Consider the following 25,981-nt stretch of genomic DNA (forward strand, 5'->3'; position numbering starts at 1 on the left):
AATGCTGTGGTCAGTATTTAAATGGAAGGGGAGGGGTGTGTAGACATACGTACATGCTTGGATGCACAGAGTATCTCAGGGAGGACACAGGCACCAGTGGTTGCCTCTTGGGAGAGGAGGTGGGTGGCTGGGAACAGGGGAGGGTAAGAGGCATACTTGCCCTCTTGTGCTGTTGGAATTGAACCATGTGTATTATCTTAAGCCTTTTTATTTAGAAAAATCCCAGGATTCCAGCTATAGTTCCATGGAGGGATTGTTGTTAGATGGGAGGAAGGACTTTTTAGGGAGTGGTAGAAGGCTTAAAAGGAGCTGGCGCTCTGGACTCTGCAACACTTTCCAGCAGGAACTCTCTAGAGGTTGGAGGGGGGCGCTATCTTTTGGGGGAGCATGTTTTATGCAGGTGTGTTATGGGGGAAATGAGGCCAAGAACACAGCTCCTTCTTGCTGTGGTTCCCCTGCTCCCTCAGGTTCCCTCCCAGGTATTGTTGGGAAGTCCTACCTGCTGTCTAACCTGAATCCCTCTTGTTAGGCGTATTCATCCCCTTCTACCTCTACTGAGGGTGGCCAGGGAGGAAGCAGGAGTGGGTGGCCCTGTGAAGCAGGGATGCTCTTTCTCTCTGGTCTGTTCAAACCCTGGAGGACATTTCTAAGGATGGGTCCCTTTGTGGCTGAGACAGAGGGCCATCCAGTGACCTCCCACACAGGCATTCTGGGGGAGCAACCCCACCCTCTCCCATCCTCTTGGTCCTTGGGGTGGTACCTAGGGGCCTCCTTGGCTGGGAGCATCAGCCCATTGCTCTGAATTGGGACTGACCAGATCATGGATGGTGTTCCCAGGGGCCTTGGGGTGGCTCAGAGAAGAGGAAGGAGCCAAGGAGATCTTTCCTCCCCAACCCATCCCCCACAGGTGGGAGTTCTGTCTTAGTGAGGCTTCCCCCTTTTGTTGCAATGGTGGCTTTTATAGCATTGGTCTCTTAGAGGGAGCCCGGTACTGCCCTCCTCTCATTCAGCCCCTCCCCTGCCCAGGTACATCCACTACCACTAGTACTGTTGTTCAGTATTCAAGAGTCTTTATTAGACAGGAGATGGGACTTCCATCTCAGAGGAATCTCAGCTCAGACAACACAGGAGAGACCAGGACGGGTGGGATGGACAGCTTGTAGACCCAGGAGCAATGGTGAAGCAAAGTCTTATCCCAGGTGGCTCCAGGTACAGTGGGCTGCCCAGGCTGGAGGCTAGGGCCTCCCCACTTCTCTTTGGCTCAAAGGCTTTTTGAAAGAGCTCTTCAACTTGCTAGAGTTTAGCCTTATCTTTCAGTCAACCAGGATGGCTTCTCAGAGGGAACCCAAGCCAGCTGGGTGAAGTAGCTTCTTCTTTTTGGTCTGAAAAGAAAAAAAAAAATGTCAAGATTGAAAAAAGTTCTCTTTGGATGGAGACCTTAGCAGGAGGCAGACGGCAAGCACGGCAAGCGTCCAGTGGCCAGGAAAGGCGAGAGACCAGGGAGGGCTCCATGTAAAAGGGGGCTACCATGACAATGGATGAGTCTAGGAGCGTCTTCTAGGTGCTCTACGCAGGGCCATGGCAGGGGTTGTGTGTGTGGAGGGGGAGGCAGAGAGGGCATGCCCAGGGCAGGAACTCAGATCCCAAACAGGTGAGAGGCTAGGCGGTGGCCCAGGGGACTTGCTTCAGGAAGAGAGAAAGCATATTTCCTTGGCTAGGGACAAACCTGGGAAGATTTTGTTGACTTCTACAGCTCCTGTGGCCTCTTCCCCAGTCCTGTCTTTAACCTGCAAGGACTGTTTCAGCATTCCTCAGACTCCACTCCTGCACCTGAGAAGGAGCGCCCCTTCCTCCCCTGAGAACATGCAGAGAAGGCCCCCTGCCTATCTGGTCATCTCTCCTCTCAGTCCCTCGGATTGCGTTTGGAACATGTTCTGCAGGAAGTCAGCACAGGGGAGGGAGACAGCATATGCTTTGGGAGCCACCAAGTCCCATTTGAAGCCCAGCCCAGCTTACTAGTCCTGTGACTTGGGGCTCTGATTATGCCTTTGTAAAGTGGGGACCGTATCACCCAGTTTTCAGGACCATTGGAAGATTAACTGAGACAATGGCTAGGAAAGGGTTTACACAAGCAAGTGGGTGCCAGATCGAGGTCAGTCCCTTCCTTCCTGGGGTGGAGGGAAGCTGTGCCTCGGAAAGAATAAAATCAATAGGGGCTACACAGAAATCAGGTGTCAGAAGCACAGCTGTGGGCACAGCATTCCTTTCCTGCCTCATCCGGAGTTGGGAGCCCCCAGAGTTCTCCTCACCCGACTTCTCCAACGGCTTTAAAATCTGAGAAGAGAATTTCAGAAAGAGGAGGGGATCTAGGCCACACCGCTGCGTTACCCACCTCTGCTCAGATCAGTGTCATCTTCCTCCTACCTAGACTCTCAGACTTTCCAGACTTGCCTTCTTCCTCCCTGTCCCACCTCCTCCTTCCCTTCCCTGCCCCCAACCCCACCTTCGCCTTTCCCTAACCTTGACGTTGACCATACTATGGAGGGGTAGGGATGGGAGGTCTGCCTCACCCATCAAACTGGAAGCTCCCCAAAGGTAAGGACTCAGTCTCTCTCAAACCTGGGCTCCTTGAGGCCTGTGTCCCTGACCCCCTCTGGCCCTATTCCCAGCCTGGGCTGGCTCCCAGAGGCCCCGAGGTGAGCCAGCTGCCCCTCAGTGCCCGCTAAGTCTGTTAGCCTCTCCCCCCACAGCTCCCTTTCCCTTCCTTGCTCAAGATCCTCAGCCTGTCTGGGAACCCTGCTAGCCCCAGGCTGGCTGGATTTGGGGGAACAGCAGAGGAAACTGGTGTCTGTCAGGGCCTGGGAAGGGGTGGTAGATGAAGCCCAGCTCAGGGCCCTCCCCTGGGTGGGAGAGGAGGAGTCCAGATGGAACAGTCTCCGCCTGTTACACCCTCTCAGCTCCAGACAGAGGGAGCATCTCCTAGCAACCGTACAGTAGCAGGGGCCTGGGAAGAGGGTGGGGGCTGGGAAAGCGGGGCGGAGAACAGTGATATCGTAAATTATCCCTAGCCCCTCCCTGCCAGCCCACCCTTCCTCAGTTGAGAATGGCCTCCTTTCTCTCTCCACCTGCTCCTCATTCAGGATTCCCTTGCAAAGCTGGCCCCTGCTCAGTGCCCCCTTATAGGTGCCCCTCTAGCTCAAGGTGACCATTCTCAGCCTTCTGCTTGAGCTACAGAGGGAGGGAATTCTTACCCTCCCAGGATCTCTCAGGGACCCTGCTGGACCGTCCCCAGTGGCTGGAGGGGGGAGACTGCCTTCCACCCCCACTGCACCAGAGCTAGAAGACTATCACTTGCCAATGGTCTCTGTCTCCTGCCTCTCTCTGTGGGTGGGGATGGGGCAAGGAAGGGAAATTTCAAAGCATTTGTGACACTGAGTCCACTCCTCTAAACAAAAGCTTTTAGACTTGGGACCTCCAAGTCTTTAAGGGGCACTTGGGCCTCTCACCAATCTGGCCAAGTCTCAGTTTCCCTATCCCAACAGCTGGAATCCAGGAAGCTCAATAAAGTGACTAAAGCTGGGTGGCAGTTCCTTCCTTACCTCTCAAATTAGCCATGTCAAGCCAAGGGTCAAAGAACTGGTACTTCAGCAGTACAGAACTTGGTTAGACACTGGAAAGGACTTCCCAAGACAGCAGTAAGCAAGAGCATGGAATTGCCTGGTGGGAGAGAGGAAGAGTCTGTCAAAGAAACAGGAAACTGAGTGGGAACCTCTTTTTTTTTTTTTTTTTTTGTGCTAGGCGGGCCTCTCACTGTTGTGGCCTCTCCCGTTGCGGAGCGCAGGATCCGGACGCTCAGGCTCAGCGGCCATGGCTCACGGGCCCAGCCGCTCCGTGGCACGTGGGATCTTCCCGGACCAGGGCACGAACCCGCGTCCCCTGCATCGGCAGGCGGACTCTCAACCACTGCGCCACCAGGGAAGCCCCTAGTGGGAACCTCTTAAATTTTGTCTCATTAATGCTTTCTTATCCATGTTAAATAACACATAGAGAGTATTTAGCAGAGCCTGACATATAGTAAGCCTTCGTTTTGACTATTTTTAAAAAATCATATATTAATATGATTTTTTATTGGATGGATATCAAGAGGAGGGATAAATCCCCTGGAGACCTATCTCCCATCCTCCAGGAACCCCATGGGAAAACCCAGATATGAGATAGTGCCCCAAGTACAAGATGGCAGCCAATTGCTATGGTAACAGCAGAAGAAGGAGTCTGGTTGGTTGTGGGGGCAGTGCCGGGAAGCCAGCTGGTGCCAGATGGACAAACCCAGCAGAAGGTAGCCCCAGCTGGGTGAAGCTCATGACCCTGTGCCCAGGGCTCTCCCTCCATATGCCAGCCTCAGCCTGTCCCTTCCCTCCAGGCCTAAAGGCTCCATTGCTATCAGTGGGGATTCCTCCTCGAGACTTGCTTGTACAACAAGGGATGACTGCTTAGAGACAAAAGACCCTCCTGCTCAGTCTCCCTGGCCCACCAGCCGAGAGATCTAAACTGGTCTGAATTTAGCTCACCCCTGACCGTGCTGAGGAACCTTAAAATCAGGGACTTGGGAGGGTCCTAAGTGGCAAGGCTCGGAGGTACCATTTTGTACACATTCAGTGGAGGGTCACAGTGTCCGGCTAAGGTTCCCTCTGGAGAGCATTGAGATGGGGGAGCAGAGTGGGTTAGGGAGATGAAGGGAAATCGGGCTTCACTCCACCCCTCCTCTCTTCCCGGAATGGCTGGACAGTATTCACACAGGGCCAGTGGGAAGTTCTTCCTGAGAAGGATGAAAGAAGCTGTGGTCACGGAGTCCATTTCACCACATAGTTGTTAAAAACAAGTGCCTCCCAAACCTGTCTCAGCAAGATGCTCACCTGCTTGAGACCAGAGAGCTCCAGCCAGTCCACGGAGCCCAGCCTCCCAGACAGGGCTTCATCACGTTCTGTACCCAGAGTCCCTTCACTCTCCTCCCTAGCAACCCACTCCCTCATTTCCAAACTCTGGAAGCCTTCCTTGATTGTCCCCATCTATCTATGCCTATCATGGCCCCTCTAACTCTGTGTCCCTCAGCATTTAGAATGGGCACTGGACATCTGCACACAGCCTTGAAAACACTTTCATCCACACCGACCTATTTGACCCTCAGGATAACCGCGGAAGGAAGTTAGGATCCAAAGACGTTAAGTGACTTGCCTAAGGCCACCCAGCTAGTAAGGGAGGGAAGATAGAATTTGTATCTTGACCAGCCTGTCCTATTCCAGAGTCGAAAACCAAAACCTCCTTCTTTTGTTGCTCTTCCTATGGCCGGAGCCCCTCTATCAAATCTGTGAGCAATCTGCCAGCTGAGGTGTGTCCACCATCATTCTACCGCTTCCAGTGCCCCAAATCCAAACTTTTATTAGCAGGGACGGTGTACCCAACGGAGGGTTGGAGGTAGGGGAGGAGGTCTACCCACACTGCCGGTTAGCATAAGTGACACTGAGGCCAGGCAAGGAGAGAAACCTCCCCTGGGTGTGGAGACCGCGAGGGGACCCTGGACTCCTTTTTGGGCTCTGGTCAGTCTTGAATTTCCACCCTCCCAACATAGCCCTCCCTGGACGGGGAGCTCTGTGCAGAGCTGGAGGGGAATCTATGCTGGAAGAAGAGAGAGGCTCCGGGCGGGGCCAGCCGCAGAGGTACTATGGGAGGGCATGTACAGTTGGGGAAGGGAGGCTGGACAGGCCTGGCAGCATCGGAGATACACCTGGAAAGACCTGGGGAGGGAGCAGGGGCAGAGCCTTGGTGCTGGAGAGGAGCCTGTCCTGGGAACGACTCTACCATGGATGGCCTCACTGTGAGACCTGGCCAAATCTCAGCTTCTGTTTCCTTCCAGGACCTGGCTAAAGCTTGAGGCCACCCCTCACCCTTCCCTCCTCCAACCCCATTCCAGCCCACTCCCAGTAGGCCCTGGGAGCTAAGCCCCCGCACCTGACATGGCCACTTCCACAGCTACTCACAGAGAGGTCTTTGTGCAGAGGCTGCGCCTGGGGGAGGGGCGGTAGGCGGCACACCCACTTACATTCCACCCTGGTGGCCGGCAGTGGCATCGCCATCTCCTCAGCTGTCTCTCCAGTCTCTCACCCCTTCTCTAGGAAGAATCTCCTCAGAGCCTTGGCCCACCCCTGGACCCTCCCTTACCCCTTCTCCCACTCCCTCCTCCAGGAAGTTTCCAGGACTGAACTTCTCTGTTCTTCACTCCAGCCCCCAGAGGTCCAGCTCCTGTCCTGACCTCAGGGCACTCACTGTGCTGGGGACCAACCTTGGCTTCTCCACGTCTCTTCCCAGGGAGCTCCCCTGAGCCTGCCCCGACCATGCAGGTGTGTGTGGTCGAGAGGAGTGAGGGTGATTCTAGAGGGGGAGAGGCAGAGACCCTTCTTCAAGTGGCTCCCCCTCCTTTCACATTCCTCTATTTGTTCAGAACCAGCCAAGAGCGAGCTAAGTATCTGCTTGGTGCTGGGCTCAGCGGGCAGCTAGATTCGGGTTTCCCCCTTCATCCTGGGGGTGGTTATGTGCTGTCCCTGAGCCGTACTCTGCGCTCAGCACCTCTGAGGCTGTCAGCTAACTGCCCAGTACCCCTATCAAATCCAGTCTCCCTGGTGAAGCACATAAAGCTCCTAATAACTGAACTTCTGCCTCCATTTCCCATCTCCTCCCTGTCCAGACTCCCTCTAAGGGACACTCCTGACACAACGTGCTCTTTCCTACCTCCTTGCCTTCACATATGCTGTCCACTCCCCACCACGCACTTTGTCAGATGCCTTAGACTGTTAGCCCCTGCTTAACTTTTATCACTTTTATCCCCTTTATTTTATCACTTATCTTTTGGCCCCCTCCTGGAAGCCTTCCTTAACTCACCCAAGGTGTCCCAGCCCCCATGCTGCCACAGCACCTTGTATAGGTCTTCAGGACAGCAGCCTTTCCACTGTCTTGTAATTATTCGTGTCTGCCTCCCCCACCAGGCTGCTAGGCCCTGAAAGCAGCTTTGTGTTCCACCTTCCTCTTCAACATAGCACCTGGCACACAGTAGGCACCCAATAAATGCCTGTTCAGTGAATGAGCTGACATGGAGATATGGGTAAGGGAAAGGAAGGCATGGATGTGAGAAGCGCTACTGAGGACAAAGTGATGGGTTCTGATGTGACTGATCTGGATGAAGGGGAAAGGAAGAAGGCAAATCCAGGATAATGCTCAGGATTTGCACCTGAGGACCTAGAAGTTTAATGATGCTATCGATAGAGGTGGGGAAGCAGGAATGTAGCGCAAGACTTAAATGCTGAGTGAGTAAGCATCTGAATGCCCTCCCTATGTTTGGGGAATGGCCATCTCATGAGTTTCGGAGGGAGGTTGTACTTATAAGCCACTACAGAAGCCAAAAGCACAGGTACCTTCCCTGGTTTCCTTGCAGCTAGGGCCTGGTCATATGGTCCAGGCTTAGCCAATCAGATGCACCACTCCCATCTGATCTGGGAGCTAATAACAGGACCACAGTGGTTAGGGTGCAAATCTGGAGTTTAGAGAAATGAGTGAGCATTTATAATTCCAAAGGATGGTTGAAATGGTAAAAGTGAAAGAGCATGAGTGGAAAGGGAAAAAAAAAAAAAAAAAGAGCTGATAGCAGAACCTTGGAGAACAATTCTGGCTGGAGAACCGATCTACCCAGAGGACTGAATGACTAGAACCCAGAATGAATAATCAGGGGTATAACAGAAGAACCAAAGGCCAAAGGAGAAGACATCAGTATGAAATGGATATCAGCAGGAAATGTTCCACAGAGGTCACCAGGCTTGAGCAAGGGCCATTTGGTCCGGTTGAAGAGTCTGTGTGAGAGGCTGGAGAGGGCACAGGTTTCACCAGTTATGAAGGTGGAAGCCAGACTGATGGGCTGAGGAGAGAAGACTTGGAACTTCACCTCAAGTACATAGCGAGTGGCCCTTCACAGACCCCAGAGAAACCCTCAAACTGACAGATAATCCTGCCTGCCCACACCTTGTCCTCTCACCCTCCCTTTCCTGCTGATATTTCCAGTTCTGATTCTTCCAGTATTTTTTTTTTTTTTAACACTCTTCATAGTCCTCCAAGTTCTCTAACCACTGGCACCCATGAGGGGTCTGGAACTAAACTCAACACAGAGGCCTCTCTACCACCCCTGATCCTATGTGAGGTTCATGTCTCTTCTGGGGCTGCCATCCCTCATCTCTCCCTCCTTCCTTCTCTCCCCATCTTCTTCTCACAATTCCACTAGTAGGAAGACTCAACAATATTCCTGGTCAGCTGATGCTATCTAAGGCTCTACCTGATCTCACCTCCCTCCCTGTCCACCATCCAAGGCTGGCTCTCAGCCCACACCTGTCAGAGGCGGCCATTTTATAGGCGCCAGCTACCTAAGATGGTGGCCTCCCTCTCTCCCTCTGCTTCCGTTCCCACAGCTTGCCTCCTACCCTTGCCCCTTTCTTTCTGAAGCCTGAGCCCAGCAAGGTGGGGGGCCAGGCTAGGGAGCCAAGGCCGGAGGAAGCAAGACAAAAAAGGACAGAAAAGCCGGCCCCTTGGCATCTCTCTTTGGCATTTGAGTCTAGCATAGGGAGGGAGGGCAGAAGGGAAGAAAGAAAGTAGTGTGAGTTTTTATTTCTGTCTTCTTCCTGCCACCTCCCCCTCCAACACACACACTTTGATGAAAACAAAATCTCTCCCCTTTTCTCTCTTCTCCAACCCCCCTCCCCATTTTTCCTGGCTCCTACCAAGAGCCTCCTGGAATGCAAATGAGTTGTATTATGCAAATGTATGCAAATCAGGCTTAACAAGCGGAAGGAGGGGGCAGAATGCCTAATGAGTAATGGCGGAGGGTACAGATGGAGGGTGGCAGGAATGACCCCATCTTCTCTGTTCCCACAGCCTGGGGGCTTGCTGGGGGTAGTGAGGTGTCCTTCACTTCTGGGAAAGAGTAGGTGAAGGCACCGTTGCTTCAGTTGAGAAGGCCTAGGATGGCCTTGGCTATAGGTGAGGGACAGGAGAGCTTGCGGGGAGAGAGGGTTAGGTACAAGGGACTCACTTACACAACCTTGCCCAGAGACTCTGGATGTACCAGCCTCCCTGCCTGTATGGTCTGCTGACGGCTGAACCTTCAGCTGAAAAGAGGGTGATGCTTATGCATGCCATGGCTTGTGCATCAGAAAGGAGGATTCCCAAGGGAAGATTCCCAACCAGACCCAGGTTCTTCCTGGGGTGGGGGTGGGGGGTGCAAGCTGTCTCTCTTTGTGCTTTGGAAGGTGGGGGTTGGGGTGGTTGCCATGACAACATAGCATGGAACACCCACCTCCCCAACATCCAGCCCCAGAGGACCTAGAGAGTTGGGAGGGATAATGGATTGACACCCCCTGATGCCCCCACCACCTGGCACTGCCAGCCGGAGATGGCGGCATCAAATCCTAGAAAGAATGGTCCCTTTGTTTCCAGGCTTGCGGTGGTGTTGGGGGAGCAGGACTGGGCACACAGAAGGGCCTTTCCCAGGCCCCATTCCAGTTTGCGTGACTCTTGCTGGCCTCTGGAGACTCCTTGTGGCCATCCACTGGCCTCTTTGCCCTGGCAGGTTGTTGCCCCCTTGCCTTGTCTCCCATGGGCTTACCATCTACTGCTAGGTATGCCTTCCCCTGTGCTTCTCCCTGAGGCCTCCCTTCCCAGCCTTCTCAGACAGAGAGAGCAGTCAATTCCATCTCTTCCTGGCTTGTGTGGACACCTCACATGCCCGGACATGAATCCCGTCCTTTTTTGTATGGGGGCAACCTGTGAACTCTACCTACCTGCATTAGGGCTGCTCCACCCAACTCAGGCAGGGAGACTCCTTAAGGAGGTATCAGACACAATAAGCAAGGCCAGGCTGGAAACCAGGAGCCTGGATCTTGGCCTTTCCACTAACCAGCTGAGTGACCTTGGTCATACCTCTTGCACTCTCTTGGGAATCTGTAAAATGACGGCTATAGAGCTGATGCTATCTAAGGCTCTACCTGATCCATACACTGTGTATCTTACATGAGCTTAGGTTCAATTCTTCCTGAAATTTAACCCTCAACCTCCCTACTGCTGGAGACCTCTCATTCAGACTCCCCAAAGTGGACAAACCCAGTTTCCTGGAGACGGAATGGCAACTGCCCTCAGCCTTTTCCTGTCCCTGAGACTCAACAGCTGCCTGCAAACAACTCCCAAAGATTAAAAATTCTAGAGTCTTTGATATATAACCGTGCAGACAGGATCCCCTCCTAACCCTCCCGAAGGGGGTCAGCACGGCCACTGCACTCACCGCCTGGGAGCTGTCCGTGGTGCTGGATACGGCTCTGGTGCCCTTGTGGAGGAAAGAGGGCGGGAGGGTGGTGGAGATCCCACCCACCCACCCCAGACGAGAAGCTAAAGGGAAGAGAAGAAGCAGAAACATTCCGAAACAGCAAGGAAAGGGGCAGATGTATTTCTGAAGACAGTTTCTCCTCCTTGAAGATCTCCAAATAGCCAATACTACTTTGGGGGAGGAAGAGATCAAGAGTCAATGAAACTCTGAAACTCACACCCCTTCATCCCTAATGATTTAAGTGTCCTGGATTAGATCAGTCCTCATCTGGATCCTACTTGGAAATCCACAGGGAGATGGAGTCATAGTTTCTGCCCTTGGGGTAGAGCGCAGATTGAAGTAGTGGACAGGTTACAGACTTCTAAATTCCACCCTAAATTCTAAGGCGCCTATGAGGAATTTAGTAATAAAGATGAGGAAGATACACAATCTGCCTGATAGTATTATAGCTATTAGGAGCTTGGGGTGGGGGGTGATAGAAAGGTGGGGAAAGTAGGAAAGGGTATGTGTGTGCCTGCTTGCATGTGCACAGGTGTGTGTGTGTGTGTGTGTGTGTGTGTGTGTGTGTGTTTGCGTGTTTCCCAGGCAGAGAGATGAGCCTATATCAGTGGTTCTTAACCTTAACTGCACATTTAGAAACACCAACGGACCTTTTAAATGATACTGATGCCTAGGCCTCATTCTCAGGCACTCTGGGATACACTGGACCCAAATATCAGTATTTTTTAAAAAGTTTCCTAGGTGATTTTAGTGCATAACCAAGTTGAGAACCACTGGTCTGGAAGAAAGCAAATAAGAAAAATGTCAGGGGTTAAGCCTGAGCAGCTGGAGGAAGAGGCAATGCTAGGCCCCCTGAAGCAGGGAATGAATAGGGAAGAGAAGGACAAACACATAACCTCCCCTCTCCTAGGAGTTCCCAATGGCCCCAAGCCTGGCCTGGAGACCGACTCAGGTGTTGGGCCTGTCTCTTCTGTGCTGTGGAAGCTCAAACCATTCAAGGCAATGAGATGAACTTTCCCTCCACCCCAGTCCCTTGTGCAGAGACAGGGAATGGGTGCAATGACCCTGAGGGCGTGCTGTTCCCCTTCACCCAGAAGGTCCCCAGGGAGGCAGTGTGGAAGGTAAACAGCAACAATGGTCTCTTTCAGTGTCCAGATTCCAACCCTTCAGTCCAATTAGCAGACACAGCAAACAGCAATTCAGCTGCCTTCAGCCGCTGTCATAACAAACTCAGAGCAGCCTTAATGGGGGGATTAGGGCAAGAGGAGGAGGGGTGCCATTCTGAGCCCTGGGAGAGCCTGGGTGGCAAGGAAGGGTTCCCCTTTTTCTCTTACCTCTCTCCTATCTAAATATGCTCTGGCTCACACTTACCTTCCACAACCCTGCTCTTCATTCTCCTCAAAGCTCTGAGAATGTTTTTATGGTTTTTTGTCTACTCTTTCCCTCCAATGATTTTAAAGCATTAACCTAAATTCATTTAACAACTCAGGAAGTTGGTACACCCTGCCTCTGAATGAAACAGTGTTATAACCACTCAAGATCTCTGGCGTCTCAATAGCAAAGGAAGGAAGATGGAAAGGTCAAAGATCCCCAGAATATCACTGTGGAAAGGAGGTGAAGAAACAAATATCAGTATTCCAACTCCCAAACCTTGGGAAGTACAGACCTCAGAAGGACTTCCAGATGTGGAAGAATGCAGAGGGGTCTGTGCTCTCTGGTGAGTTATCAACCTTGGGAATCAAGAGTCAACAGTTGGGGGACGTCCCTGGTGGCACAGTGGCTAAGACTCCGCACTCCCAATGCAGGGGGCCCGGGTTCGATCCCTGGCCAGGGAACTAGATCCCATATGCATGCCGTAATTAACAGCTCTTATGCCACAACTAAGGAGCCCACATGCAGCAACTAAGGCCCGGAACAACCAAATAAATAAATAAATAAATAAATATTTTTAAAAAAAGAGTCAGTGGTTGGGAAGGTGGGGGGTTGGGGGACAAGAAGACAGAAAACACCCCCCCCTTTTTTCTTTTCTGGCTGCACTGCGTGGCGTGTGAGATCTTAATTCCCAGACCAGGGATTGAATCTGCACCCCCTGCATTGGAAGCGCAGAGTCTTAACCCAGGGAAGTCCCCGAAAACACCCCTTCTTAAAGTCATTCAGGGATGAAGAAAAGTCTGCATACTGATGGACAGAACTCTCTTTGGTTCGTTAATTATACCCACTACCTAACTGGTCCTTTAATTTAATAAACTCTTTTTAGTAACTCCAGAAGCTTAATAGAATAAATTTGGAATTATCATTTACACAGCCATACCTCTCTATCTACATAAGCCAGTTCACCAACCTTAAGCACTCTTACCAATACATGGTAAGATCCATTAAGGAGAAAAAAATACAATGGTCATTCTGCCATGTGGACTCCAGCCACTTCCCATAACAGGCTTCCCGGGGCCTGTTCCTCCTCTCCCCAGGCTTCAGACACTGCTTCTTCAGGTCCCAAGAGTCCCTCCTCCACTCCAAAGCTGAAAAGGAGGAGGAATTTTCTCAAGTTTAAGTGTTTTGAGATCCTCAGTTGAGAATATGCCAAAAAGCTGTCCTTTTTGCACTCTGAGATCAATCATATGCTTTCAAACAGTCGTTTCAAACTGTAGCCTTTAGCTACTCTGCAATCTAAGAATTACTCTTTACCTGTGGGTATCATAACGTATAAGATCTTTTATATAGAATTCTTCATTTGCTCCGTGTAACAACCCTGAGGGTATAAATTCTTACCCCCACTGTACAAATATCTGATCTGAGGCTGGTTAATAATGGCACCTAAACATAGACCTTGGTTCAGTCACATTTGCTCATTCTCTTTCATTCCCTAGCCTTTCTGATTGTGTTGATTCCTATTATTGTAAGGACCTTTCAACAAAACCTTTTTAATGCCCAGATTGGGAAAATTTTGGCCCCGGGTGAGGGTATGAGTGAAAATGTAAAACTTGAGACAAATATTTAGAAGAAAATTTCCTTTGAACTCCTGAACTCAGAATTCAATAGGGGAGGGTATTGGGATAAAGGGCTGAGGAGAGAAATAGGTAAAGAACCTAGCTTAAAATTTGTTTTCCAGTAGGAATAGGTGGATGTAGAAAGATCCAAAGAACAGACCTAAAAATTCTTGGACACAGAAATGTGATGATACAAAAGAGAAATTGGTAAGGCCCTTCTGTGCCCCTTTCAACCCAGCCTCCACGCATCCCTATTCCATCCGTTCTCCTATTGGGTTTAGCTGGAGGAAGTGCTATCTGGTATAAAGGTTGGGGGAGGCAGAAGGTAGGACTCAGTGGTGTCACTGTGATGTCTGCATTTGGTAACCCCCCCCCCCAGATCCCAGACTGTCTCTTGCTCTAGTGGATTTATAGCTATATGTAGCCAGGAATCCCTAATCTCACATCTGAGCTTCCTACCCACCATGGATCACGCACATCCAATCTCATACCAGGTCACACATCACTCAGTTTCTCACCCTCATAAGCAGACATACACAGCCCACAAACACTGTCACCCATCATTCTCCTGACAACCCTATCCACACACCCACACACCTTATGTACGCATGAGGCAGACACAAACCCTCACTCCCACATCGCTCCTGCCTTCTAGTCCCCCTTTCCATTGAGGTGCTTGTTTTGTAGGATGTAAACCCTCAACCCACCAGTGCCCTCAGGCCCTCTATTCTCCTTTGGAGATCCTGTGGTCAAACGCATTAATGGGATACAACAATAATAATATAAAGCCGAATGGTGTGGCTAATAATATAGGTTTGAAGTCTCCTGTGGATGAGCTTCAGCAGATCCCATATATACATTTCCAGCTAACTACATGAAAAGTTAAAAAAAAAAAAATAAAGTCAGCCTGTGCTCACAACCAGGCCTTGCATCTCACAGTGGGGTTTCCCTCTCCGCTGATGCGCAGATGCCCTCCCTTCTTAGCTCATTCCCATCTCAGTCTACCTACCTCACCCTTTCTAGTCCTTCCCTCAGGCAAGCATGGTAGAGTAGAGAAGTAGAGAAAGTATTGGATTTGAAACCACTGAGTGACATTAGCAACACATTTGAATTCGTAGCTCCTGTTTGTAAAATGCGGTTAATAACAGTTATCACACAGTGTTGGAGGATCAAAGGAAGGCACCTAAGCAGAGTGATGTTTCCGGGAAATACGGTGTGGTGTTAGGGATTAATAGTGCCTGCCCCAAACCCACTCCCTTTCTTCCTAATCCTGTCTCCAGCTGCACACCCCCCCTCCAAAAAAAACAGATTTCAAACAGCTGAAAAAAGCAAAAAGGCCGTTAATCTCTCTTTCCTCCAAACCTCAGAAGGAAGAAGACATAGGCACTCTGGACTCTCTGAAGCCTAATTGTTTTAGTTTGGATTCCCAAATATTTCTCCCACATAATATATAATTGAATCATAATCTTGTAGCTATAAAATCAGCTCCTGGGAGGAAATTTTAAATTTACACAGGCAAAGGGAGTCAGTACGAGGTCATTTGTCCAGTTCTCCTGCCCTCTTTTGACTCCTCACTGCCCTGCCCTGTGTTCTGGAATGCGGGGGTGGGCTGGGGGGATGGTGGGGAGTTGTCGGGATGGGGAGAGGTAATAAATGCAGAGGGGCCCACTTCTAGTTTTGCTACAGTTACTTTTATTCTACCAAGTGACTAGACCATCCTCCACTCAACTGCACTTAAACACCCTTTTGCTTAAAATATTTAGGTCAGGCCAGATAAATGGATTCTTTTAGGAAAGGCCTTGATTAATCTCTCTAAGTCTTTGCTTTCTCTGGGCAGCATAAATACCAAGCGACAAATTCCTTTGTGTTGGAGCTCCTTGAGGCCATTTGCTCTTGGAGATGATTTCCAAGACAGTGAGGATGGGGTGGGGAGGTAGGGTGTCCTGAAAGACCCCAACTCAACCCCCTTTAGTCAGTGAAGACAAAGCTGGCATGAGAAGCTTTTCAAGACATCAGATTCAGGTCCGGAGTGGGAAGGAGGAAAGAATATGAAAACAAGGGGGCTGAGAAATACTCTGCACTTCGTCGCCCCGGACCCAGGCTGGGCAAAAAGGTTCCCCAGCCACCCTGTCCTCTTTTTGAGCGACCCCGCCCCCCACCCCCAGTACTTCCAGTCTACCTCCACTTATCTCCACTTTGCCCTTCTCGGCTCCCGACCTAGCTGGATAGACTTACGTGGCTTCAGGGAGCCCATCAAAGCAAAGGCTAGCCTTCTCAGGTGACCTCCCCCAAACTCTCCCGCCCCAGCCATAGCTGTGAATAGCCGGCGGGAAGCTGTTCACCAGCGCCCACGGGAGAGGCCTGGCCCAGGAGCCCCCGGCACCGTCCGGAATAACCCTGCAACAAGATTTCAACAGATCTCTCCCTTGGAGCAGCTCCCCCGGCAGTGACCCAATCCGCAGACTGCCAGAAAAGGCCCCATCCCGAGCGGTAACCACAACGCCCTTTCTTGCTACCCTCCACCCCTCGACTCGGCGGGGGAAGAAGGTACTGCCTTGCGCCTGGCTATGCGGCTGCGACTCCTACCTGCGCGGACCGAAGTTGGAGGGTGGAAAGTCGCCCCGACTGCTGCGGTCTTGAGGCCCGAGGGCCGCCGGGTCCTCTTCTCGCCTACCACGGCCCGTGGGTCCTCGCAGCTCTAGCCCCTCGCTTAGGCCTCCCCCGCCCGCCCGTGCCACCAGCCTTCCCGGGGCCCCTCCGCGCAGTGTATGGGGTTATTTTTACTTTCGGTTATCTAGCTTTATGAAGACTCCACACCACTCATACAGCTAGATAACCAAAGATAACAACCAACCCCGCCTCCTGGCTGCCGTCGCCGCCTCTTCCACGCAGCCTCCCGGCTGCCGCTGCGGACGCCTGTATCGCCGAAGCATCTTGGTCGCCCGCCGGTGGGGCTTGGGGAAAGGGTACACTGGTAGAGGTGGGGGACGGAGAGAGAAACAGAGTCCAGGACGGAAAAAGACTCAGAGACACTGGGACACAGACATGACAGAGACCGAAAAAGGCGTGGAAGGGACGCGACGGCCGACGGTGTCGAAGTCCGGGAATCGCCCCCGGATCCCAAAAGCTTGCGACGCCTCGTTTCCCGCTCCCCATTCGAGCCAGAAGCGAGAGAGTTCCGCTGGTCCCTGGGAGGAGGGACTCTCGGGCTTTTCGTGCCACACGGGAAGACTGCAGGGACCGAGACAGAGGCCTCCCAAACCTCACGGGGTCTGCATTGCCCTCCTTTGGAAGATCCAGGCGCATCCGATAGACGGAGCCTTAGCTTTCAGCGGAGCCCAAGCCTCCGTGTGGGGTCGTAGCGGGGAGGCGCGGAGCCGGCCCCACCACAGCTTCCAACTCGCGAGGGCGGTGGAAGCGAAGCGGAGCTCATGCAGGGGGAAAGGGCTGGATCCAAGCCTCCGACTAAAAGGGGGAGCGGGGAGCGAAATCCTGGGGGTAAAACCCCGGAGGTGTCCCAGAAGGAAACAGGGAAATCCTAGCAACCCAAAGGGGGTGGGAGGAGGCGACCCAGGGACTACCAAGCGAGTCTCTCTAGGAGAGAAGGAAAGGGCAGAGACACACCCGGGAAGGGATCCGAGAGAGCATCCATGAGATGGGGAAGAGGGAAGAAAGCGGAGGGCGGGCCGGGAAGGTGAGCCGAGTCCCGGGCCCCACAGGACCCCCCCAGAGAAATGGCTTTGTACAAAGAGGTCCAGAATCACCCGGGGCTGTGAAAATGGCCGGGGGTCCGCAGCGAGAGGTGCCCTAGGGGTTGGTGGGAGTTCCGATCAGGAACGGGAATCGTCTAGGAGGTCCCGGGAGCCCTGAGGAGGGTGTGGGGCTCGGCCAGCCCCCCTAGTGGCGGAGGCGCCGGCACGCAGGATTCCGAGGCTCTAGCCCACCTCGTGTCCCAAGCCAGCCAGGCCACTTACATCGAGCCCAGTGTGCCCATCCGTGCTCTCCCGCGCGGTCCTCCCTGCACGTTCCCGCCCACGGAATGCCATTGCCCTGGGTCCGAGATGCCAGGGCTCAGCGGGCGCCGGCATAGAGGCGCCCGCCGGGATCTCAGCCTCCGCCGAGCCAAGGCGAGCAGGGCAGAGCGGGCCTCACCTCCCTAGCTCCTTCCGTAGCTTCTGCCGCTGCTCTGACCCGGGCGCGCTCCGGCTCCGGACTTTTCATTCATCCTTTCACGCTCCCTCCCCAGGCGGGCCTGTCATTGGCTCCGCCGAGCCTGACGTCACCACCTCGTTCCCCCGCCAGCTCCGCCCTTCCCCCTTCCCAGGTTGAGCCGGAGTGCGCAACTGGGGCGCCCTCCCCCCGGGAGAATGGTGAGGGGGGGAGGAACTACTATGTCTGCGTGCTGATTCCCAGCCTTTTGCTGCATCCCCGAGACCTGCCGGCCATCTCCAATCCATTACCATTTGTGCTTTCGCACTCCAACCTCACTCTTTTTGTAGGTTCTACATTTTCCATTTTGGCCCTAGGTGTATTGCACCAGGTTCAGGGCTCAATGATGGGAAAAGAGATCGGGTGACATCTCCTCAAAAAGAACCAGATGACTGGAGATTCTACCTCTACCTGCCTTCTCTCATCAGGATATTCTTTGTGCTTCTCGGATTCTGATCCCTCCCAGACTGTGATCTTAATCTTTTAGGATAGATGGGAACCTCCCTTGTTGGTTTTCAATCCGAAACAATGAGGGAAAGATCCTGGAAGTTTGGGACTCCTATTGGGAGATGCAGGGTCTGAGCGAGGCTGGGCCTCCTTCTTCGCCGTGCAGAAATGAGAATATCTCTTGAACTTGTTCGCAGCACCAAAGTTCCAGGTAGGGGAGGCTGGGGATCCCAGCTGGCATTAGTCTGGGCAACACCTGCAGATTTGACCTAGCCCTGGAGTCCCTCGCTAGAGCTTTCTCTCCCTTCCCCCACCCCGTGAGCCTTCAACCACGAACCCTGCACCCCCAACCCGGGTTCCATCTCCGGGTGTCTGGAGAGCCGGGGTCGCAGCGAGAAAAATCATTCTCCAAGCAAGGTTTCAGGTTGCGGGCTTTCCCGACCCGGCTCCCCATGTGGCCGGGAGAATCAGAAGCGAATAATGCCGTGTCCCAACTCCCGGGGGCACACGCTGGTCCGCAGGCGGGATCCGGATTCTCCAAGACAGGCGGAGCCCTCTGAGATCAAGCTGCGGACCCCCATTTGAGCCGCTGTGACTGACCTGGAGCAGCTCTATTTCCTGGCGCCGAGTTACCCCATCCCTCCACCCACTCTCCTCTGGGCCCCTTTTCTAAAATATCCCATGACTCGGACACCGGGAGCCAGTCCCCCTGCCTAATATGGGTTGGGTCTTATCACCAGGGATCCCACACCAACAGGGGTGCACTGGGTTTGGCCCAGTGTTTGGCCATCAGACCCAGCCAGGTGGTTTTATCTGCCCCAGGGTCCTGCCTCTGCATAGTCTAAGACAAAGCCCAGCCTGAATGCTATCTGCCTTGGTTAGATGTAAGCTGTGCCAGTGGGTTTCATCTGGTGTTCCCCTCAAAGACTGGAAAATGTATGAGTAATTGCTGCATGATTGTGAGGTGGGGGGCACTTTGAAATAGGATAAAGCCCAGGGACCTGCGTTTCCCCACCACAGTGAGAGCTGGAAGCTGAAGCAGATGCCCTGATCTCCCCAGGTCTGAGGGCATTCTCAGGGCAGTGCCTGGCACACCTTTTCCCCTTCGGTCAGCCTCCATAGGGTCTCAAAGCCCCTACCCAAAGGAAAGGCTCTCTAGAAACTTCCACAGTGTAAATTCTTCACCCTCCCAGAACTGAGAGCACACCCGCCAATGGTGGGGTATAGCTGCAGAAAAGCAGAGCCCTCCCCACTCTCACAGGTAGACATACCCTACTGGTGTGCTGCTAAATGCATTCCCTACATAAATCCCCCATGCCAGGCCCCAGAGAAACTATAGGCCATTTCATGCCTACAGACCTCCTCAAATATTTCTCAGTGTACCACCTCATACTCCTTTATAGGACACCCAATATCCTCTAGACATTCCAGCAATCCTAAATAGGACCTACACTTCTCTGAACACACCACCAACTTCCCCTACAAGTATTTCCCCATTTGCCCTTCCAGGAGATCCCTCAAAAGCACCCTGAACAAACCTTTCTGCCCCTCCATCCTACCCTCACCCAGCTCCTGGAGGCTGGGGCCAGCATGTGGGAAAGAGGCTGTCTTGCTTGCTAGCACACTCCCCTTTCTTCTCTGTCACTATTTTCCAACCAAGTTCCCTGCCCTCTGTGGGGCCCAAGCTTATCTCCACAATTCCTTGCCCTGGCCTGGGCCATCCAGACGGCTTAGCAAGAAGCAGTTGGGATCAGCAGGGACCTCCCTTCCCCTTCAGCCACTGCTGTATTTTTGTTGGGGAGGGAGGAGGACAGAAACGGTTTTTTGTCCAACAGAAAACCCCCAGCCACACCCTTATTGCCCAAATTCAGACTCAGCTGGAATTCCTCAAAAACCAAGGTCAAGACAGAAGTGGGTACATATCTAAATTTCCCCAAATAGTTAGACAAAGAACTAGATCCCCTTGCACCTTACTGTGGCTTTGGCTCCTACAGAGGTACCTCAGTCTAAACAGAGTGTCCAAATATAGGGGGGGGGGGGCACAAAAGAAAATGGAGATTATTCCAAGTTGTCCTGGCATTATCTACTTGGAATCCCCCTCTCTGCCTAGATTCCTGATGAAGTAATTTTTTGTTTAGTTTTGTCTGGGTGGAGTTGACAACCTGATCTCCCACAGCTCCTGCTCAGGGATGACGATGAGTGGGGCATCGTCTTTATTCTAATGGAGATGGAACTGCAAGCCATGAAAGAAGCAGAAAACTCCCCACCATCATATTAACTGGAATTGGTTTGTATACCAAGGCATGTTGCTCCAGTTTCAAAAAAGAAACTAATTCAAGGGTAGCAAACGAGACAGCCCCTCAAGGGCAGAGGCGATTTCATACATTTTCGACTCTATGGTATCTAACGCCATGCCTAAAACAAAGTGGGTGCCCAGTAACTGATGAATTAATTTATTTTAATTTTTATTTTATATTGGAGTATAGTTGATTAACAATGTTGTATTAGTTTCAGGTGTACAGCAAAGTGATTCAGTTATACATATTCATGTATCTATTCTTTTTCAAATTCTTTTCCCATTTAGGTTATTACAAAATACTGAGCAGAGTTCCCTGTCCTTCAGTAACTGATGAATTAATAAAAGGATGTGTGTCTCTGTGAGTGTGTCTGCAAGTCTGAGTTTGCCTTCATGTGGATTGAGCCCATTGTGGATGCAGAGGGCGGGCGTTGATAAAAGGTGTGTCCTGTGGGATCTGTGTATGGGGGTGAGAGGGGAGTGTGGGGAGTTGTGTGTTAGTGACTATTCCACAGTTCCTTTGACCAGAAGGGACCCTTCTACTGTGGAGAATTGGATACAGCAGACCTGAGAGAAGCTAACAGCTGGAGTAAAATGGGTGCATTAGATCCCCCTTGCGCTTGGCTAACCAGCCTCAGTCTCTCTAGGAAGGCCTCAGTTGGAGCATAGCCCTCTGCTTCCAGCACACAGCAGATTCCGCTGCGGTGTTCTTAGAGCAATGGTCTGCAGACCCCACCCAAGTCCTTCAAGGGAAATTCTGGCAGACTGTGGAGAGAGCACACCAAATCCCTGGTGCTGATCTGAGTCTGTAAGTGTCTCAAATAGCCAAGGAGCATACATTCTTTGCCAGTGCCTGTCCCCACCCCCATTCCTACAGCCCTGATGCCCACCCATTGTCTGTGTCCCTGAAGAGGTCCATGTATAAAAAAACATGGCCTGAATTATGCTCTCTGGATGCAGCTTTTGGATGGATCTTTACAATTTGGGTCCCAAAATATATTTTGGCATCAAGCAACTCTCTTGAAATATTTAGGTAATTAAATAGAAAGCATATTTGTTCTTTGTTTCAATTATCAGGTTAATTTGCCTTGAAGATACAGATGAAAGCTGCATTTGGCAGAGGGTGGGTTCAGATATTTATTTCTGTCTTATAAGTGCATCATTATTGTGAACATTATCATACATTATTCTTTTGCTATAGAATATTTGCATTTTCTATGGGATAGCGACAAATAAAAGCAAGAGTTCGCAGTAAAAAAAAAAAAAAAAACATGGGGAAGCTGTGAAAAAAAATCTCTACATAGGCAGATGAGTTTAAAGGGCGTGGAGACATAATCTGGAAGATTTCATCCCTGGGGATACCACCTTTCGCTCCCCACAAAGTGTTTTTCTCCTCTTGAGAGGCCGGCCTGAAAATTCCTCAGGTCTATCTAAGCACTGCCTCCCTGCCTGCTCCCAATTCTGTCCTTGAACTCACATACCACTCACTTGCTTGAGAGCACTATGGAGTTGGAAAGGTGAGAACAAGGTGACAGAGGTGGTAGAGGGTTAGCCATCAGCAAATGGTCTCTTTGAGGGGCAAAAGCATGAGTGTGTAAGGGTGCTGTGTATGTACACAGGCACGCGCACACACACAATCCTATCATCAACTAAGACAAATGCAATGACATATCTACAGATATTCCCAGCAGTACCACCTCCCAATGCTTACACACCCTGGCACACACACCCACTCACAGCTGTTTAAGCTCAGCAGGTCCCCCTTCACCGCAACCCACACTCTCCTTTCTCACCTCTATCATCCATGTGCAGATATCTCTGCTCCTCTGCAACCAACCACCGTCCCCTGTGTCAACTGCCCTCCATCTCTGCCCTCAGTAGCCTATGAGAGAGGGGGAAAAGAGTCCCCGGAATCCTCAGTGCCTCTCCTCTCTCTCACGGAACTGGGCGCAGGGTGGCCTTCATTCCTAAGTCTCCACGTTCCATTCCCACTATCAATGACTATACAAGTCTTACTACAATCAGAATAGACCGAAATCAGGGGCTGAAAGCTAGAAGAGACAGGGCATGGGGTAGAGAGGTGTAGGGAACAGGAGAAAACCCAGATGATTGCAGAGCCAGCTTCTTTCTCCATCCTCACCCCAAACACCACCATCAAAAACAAACAAATAAGAAAATAAATACCCCCAAAGCCAAAGGGGGACACCTACGATGACACCAGAAACAAAGGAGGCTGCTTCTTCTCGGATGCCCAGCTCCTGTCAAGGAGGAGAATACAAAGGTTAAAGTCTTTTGAGTGGCTCCAGTCTTCTTTCACTAACACCCATGTCTCCCTGACACTCTCTCACCAACTCCTTTTCTTCTAGTCTTATGTTTTTAGGACCTAGACAGTCTACGTTCCCCTCTTCAACTGCCAGAGCTCTGGGCTGCACAGGGAGATAGCTAAAAGAGAAAAGCCTAGACATGCAGGGAAGGCAGGGCCCCTGGCCTGAGCTTCTCTGGCTCCATCTTGCCTGGATGACTCTAACCCAGGCCCATCTTCACAACCTCCTTCCACCTCCCTCCAAAACCTTACCAGCCCAGGGGTTTGAACTGAGCCTGTGGAGATGCTGTGGCCCTTCTGACTTAAAACTAGAGGAGTAATTCCCTGCCCAATGGCTACCATCCCCTCACAGATTCCTGCTGTTCATGGTGTACGAGAAAGCATGCTCAAGAGAGAATGAAGGATCTGGGGTCAGACATACATTTTCGTCTATCTAGCTGTAACTGCATCGTAAAGTGCTACGCACTTGAGATACTGTCAATCATATTGTGTCTCTAGCTTTCTTTCCCCCTCTCATCATTACCTATCTACCTATCATCTACCCATGCATATCACTAAGGATCCATAAAGACATCTTCTGTAGCTATCAATTTCTCCCTCTCTCCTTCTCCTTCTCTTTCTCACATACACAAAAGGGGTGGATACAAAGCAGTTTTTTTTGTTTAATTTTAATGTTGGGTATGAAACCCAGTCTCAATATTTTATAGTCTTACTCTCCCAGTATTTGCTTCAGGCTAAATTATGATTTTGAGGAATGACATGTGTACCACAGGTAACCCAGCTCCTAAAATACTAAGAGAAGTGTATTTGTGTGTGTGTATGTTGGTGTAAGTTGGTGATCCCTTCTACATCAAACTCAATTCCACAACAAATTCTTCCTCTTCTTTTTTTTTGAAAGTCAGGAAGATAACCTACCTAAATGCAGAGGAAATCAGAAAAAAAAGGAAGGCTGGGGAGCAGAGATAAGGCTTAAATCCAAGCCTGATTTCTAGGAGGGGTGTTTTGAATGTCCCCCTCCCCACTTCTAACACCCATGAATACCCACTTAACTCCCAGCCTCAGCTCTGCCAGCCCATCCATTTCATAAAGGGGTATCTCAGTCTGAAATTATCTTCAGACCAAAGAGGGGGCCACCCCCAGCCCCCAACTTGATAGAAAATAAGCACAAGGACAGTTGGGGAGCCTAAGGCTCCTTCTCCCACCCTAATCAAGAAGCGTCTTGGGGTCCCTGGAGCAGCTGTACCTCTCTTTGCTGACCTCTGCTCTGCACCCCACCCTAACCCCCCCCACACACACACAATGTCCAGGGTGACATGGTGACAAGGACCACGCCCCAGGAGGCATGGAACAGGTGTGTGCTTGTTCGGTGGTGGCAGCCTCAGCCTCTCCCAGAAACTTGGCCCCTGGGGTACCAGAAATAGCCTGCTGGCCTCTAGCCTCGACTACCCCACAATGGTCCCAGCCTCTCTCCCAGAAACCACCATGTGGGTGGGGACTGGGGATAAGAATAGTGTTTTCTTTCTATCTCCTCTTGCCCTTCTTAAAAAACAAGAAATTAAAAAACCACTGTCAGATGGGTCGCATAAGGGCTGGAGCAGGCTTCTCTCCCCTTTTGAACCTAGGCATCTGCCCCCAATACCTCACTTGCCTTTAAGCTCCCCTCAGCCCCTTTCCCACCTCCCCGCTCATGAGAAAAGCAAGGAAAAGGGGGAATAAAATTAATCTAAATGCTATCGATGTTTTTTCCTAATTCTCATCTCCACCTTTTTGGAGATGCGGCTCCTTCTCCAACCCCCAATCACCCCAGTCCCTCAGACTCTGTCCGCCCCTAAAACCTGAAGTGTTTGGGGCAGAGAGGAATAAGAGTCAGAGCGAGGAAAGAAGGTCAGGAGTCCAAATACAGAACCATTTTTTCTCTTCCCTCACATCTCCACTACAATCTTCCTTCCTGTCTCTCCTCTGGTGCAAGCATTAAGATGTTGGCCCTGTCTGGTGGAGGGAAGGGAGGGGCGGATTAATAGGATCAGTAGCACCGTGACCCTAAAGCCCCTCTGAATCCCATTGACAAACTTAGTAAGCTGTCTCCCGGTTGGCCTGGGCTAGGGGAAGGAGGGGGACCAAGAGGCGCTCTGGGACGGTGGTGGGGCAGGGGCCTGCCTCAGCCCACCTCGATAGATAGATGGGGGAAGCAAGAGATGAAATCCCACTCTGCCAACTACTACTCACACACATGCCTCATCCGTTTTGGTCACCCCTAAATCTTTTATCAGCCTTTCTTTGCTGTGATTATTGCACCCGCCTCCATTAGCCAGTGAGCAAAGTAGGAAGGTAGGGCGCCCTGACTGATTTTAGGGGATCCCTTCCCCCCCCCCCAGCTCAGATGTCTGAGGGGCTAGGACCCTCCCGAAAGAATGGCCACTTACCCGGCTTCTGTGAGGAGGACATCCTGCTCGGGTGGCCCCTGCCGCTGGACTGCCTCTTTCTCCCGGCTCCTAGCCTCTTGAGGAGTGGAGGATGCAGCTCCGATGACGTAGCATCTGTCTATCCATTCAGGAATTTCGCTTGCCTCTCTCTTTCTTTCTCTTGCTGCGCTCCCTGGAAAGGCAGCAAAAAGGGGGTGCTGCCCCTGTCTGGAGACACCATCACCACCAGAATAACAACCCACTCTGATGAAGCCCCTCCTTCTCCCATCTAATGCCTGTCTGGGAAGGGGTCTTTGTCATCTTCACTCTTTCCCACCTCCTCCTACTGCCTTTTCTAACCTGAGGCAGGAAGAAGGGGCTAAGGAAAGCTATTGTTCCTCCAGGCCACCCTTATCCCCAAAGGAAGCAAGAGAAAGTGTGTGACAGAAATACCCTGTCCCCAGTCTCCTTCCCATTCTAATTCACCTTCGAACTTGAGAGCGTGATTAAATGATGTGTGTCTAGGGTGGGGAGTGGAGTTGATACAGAGTGATAGAAAGAGGACACAGTTTGCCATTTGGAGGTTCAAAGTATTCTGGTCTCCCCTTCCCAAACCTCCCCCAGCTCTCTGTCCCTGTCAGCTCAACTAATCACAAATCCAGATCTTAGCTGTAAAAGAGAAAGTGACAGTCAGAAGATGAAGGCTGAGAGCTGGAGGGGTGACCAAGGTTGGGGGGGGCAGTGAAGGCCAGCACTTGGAAGCCTAGAAAAGAGAAGAGGAGGGGGTGGGACCATAGATCCAAAGTGGGAGATAAATTATCTTGTTCTTAGAGGAGGGAGAGTGAGTTGGGGGTTGGTTTCCAGGGCTGGGGTCCCGATATCTGGTGGAAGCTGGGGCCCAGAATG

At 51.5% G+C, this 25,981-nt stretch overlaps 1 long non-coding RNA gene and 1 pseudogene across 1 annotated transcript; both read right to left on the reverse strand.

Moving 5' to 3' along the window:
• Positions 1-1,050: 1,050 nt before the first annotated feature.
• On the reverse strand, positions 1,051-25,263 carry LOC136794502 (uncharacterized). Its single transcript, XR_010841386.1, has 4 exons — positions 25,097-25,263; positions 22,561-22,608; positions 3,600-3,717; positions 1,051-1,382 (listed from the first exon to the last, which is right to left on the reverse strand). It is a non-coding gene; the product is annotated as an uncharacterized lncRNA (long non-coding RNA).
• Positions 6,765-17,392, reverse strand: LOC136793126 (uncharacterized; annotated as a pseudogene).
• Positions 25,264-25,981: the final 718 nt, after the last annotated feature.

Source organism: Kogia breviceps, chromosome 1, assembly GCF_026419965.1.
Source record: "Kogia breviceps isolate mKogBre1 chromosome 1, mKogBre1 haplotype 1, whole genome shotgun sequence".
Taxonomy (NCBI): Eukaryota; Metazoa; Chordata; class Mammalia; order Artiodactyla; family Physeteridae; genus Kogia; species Kogia breviceps.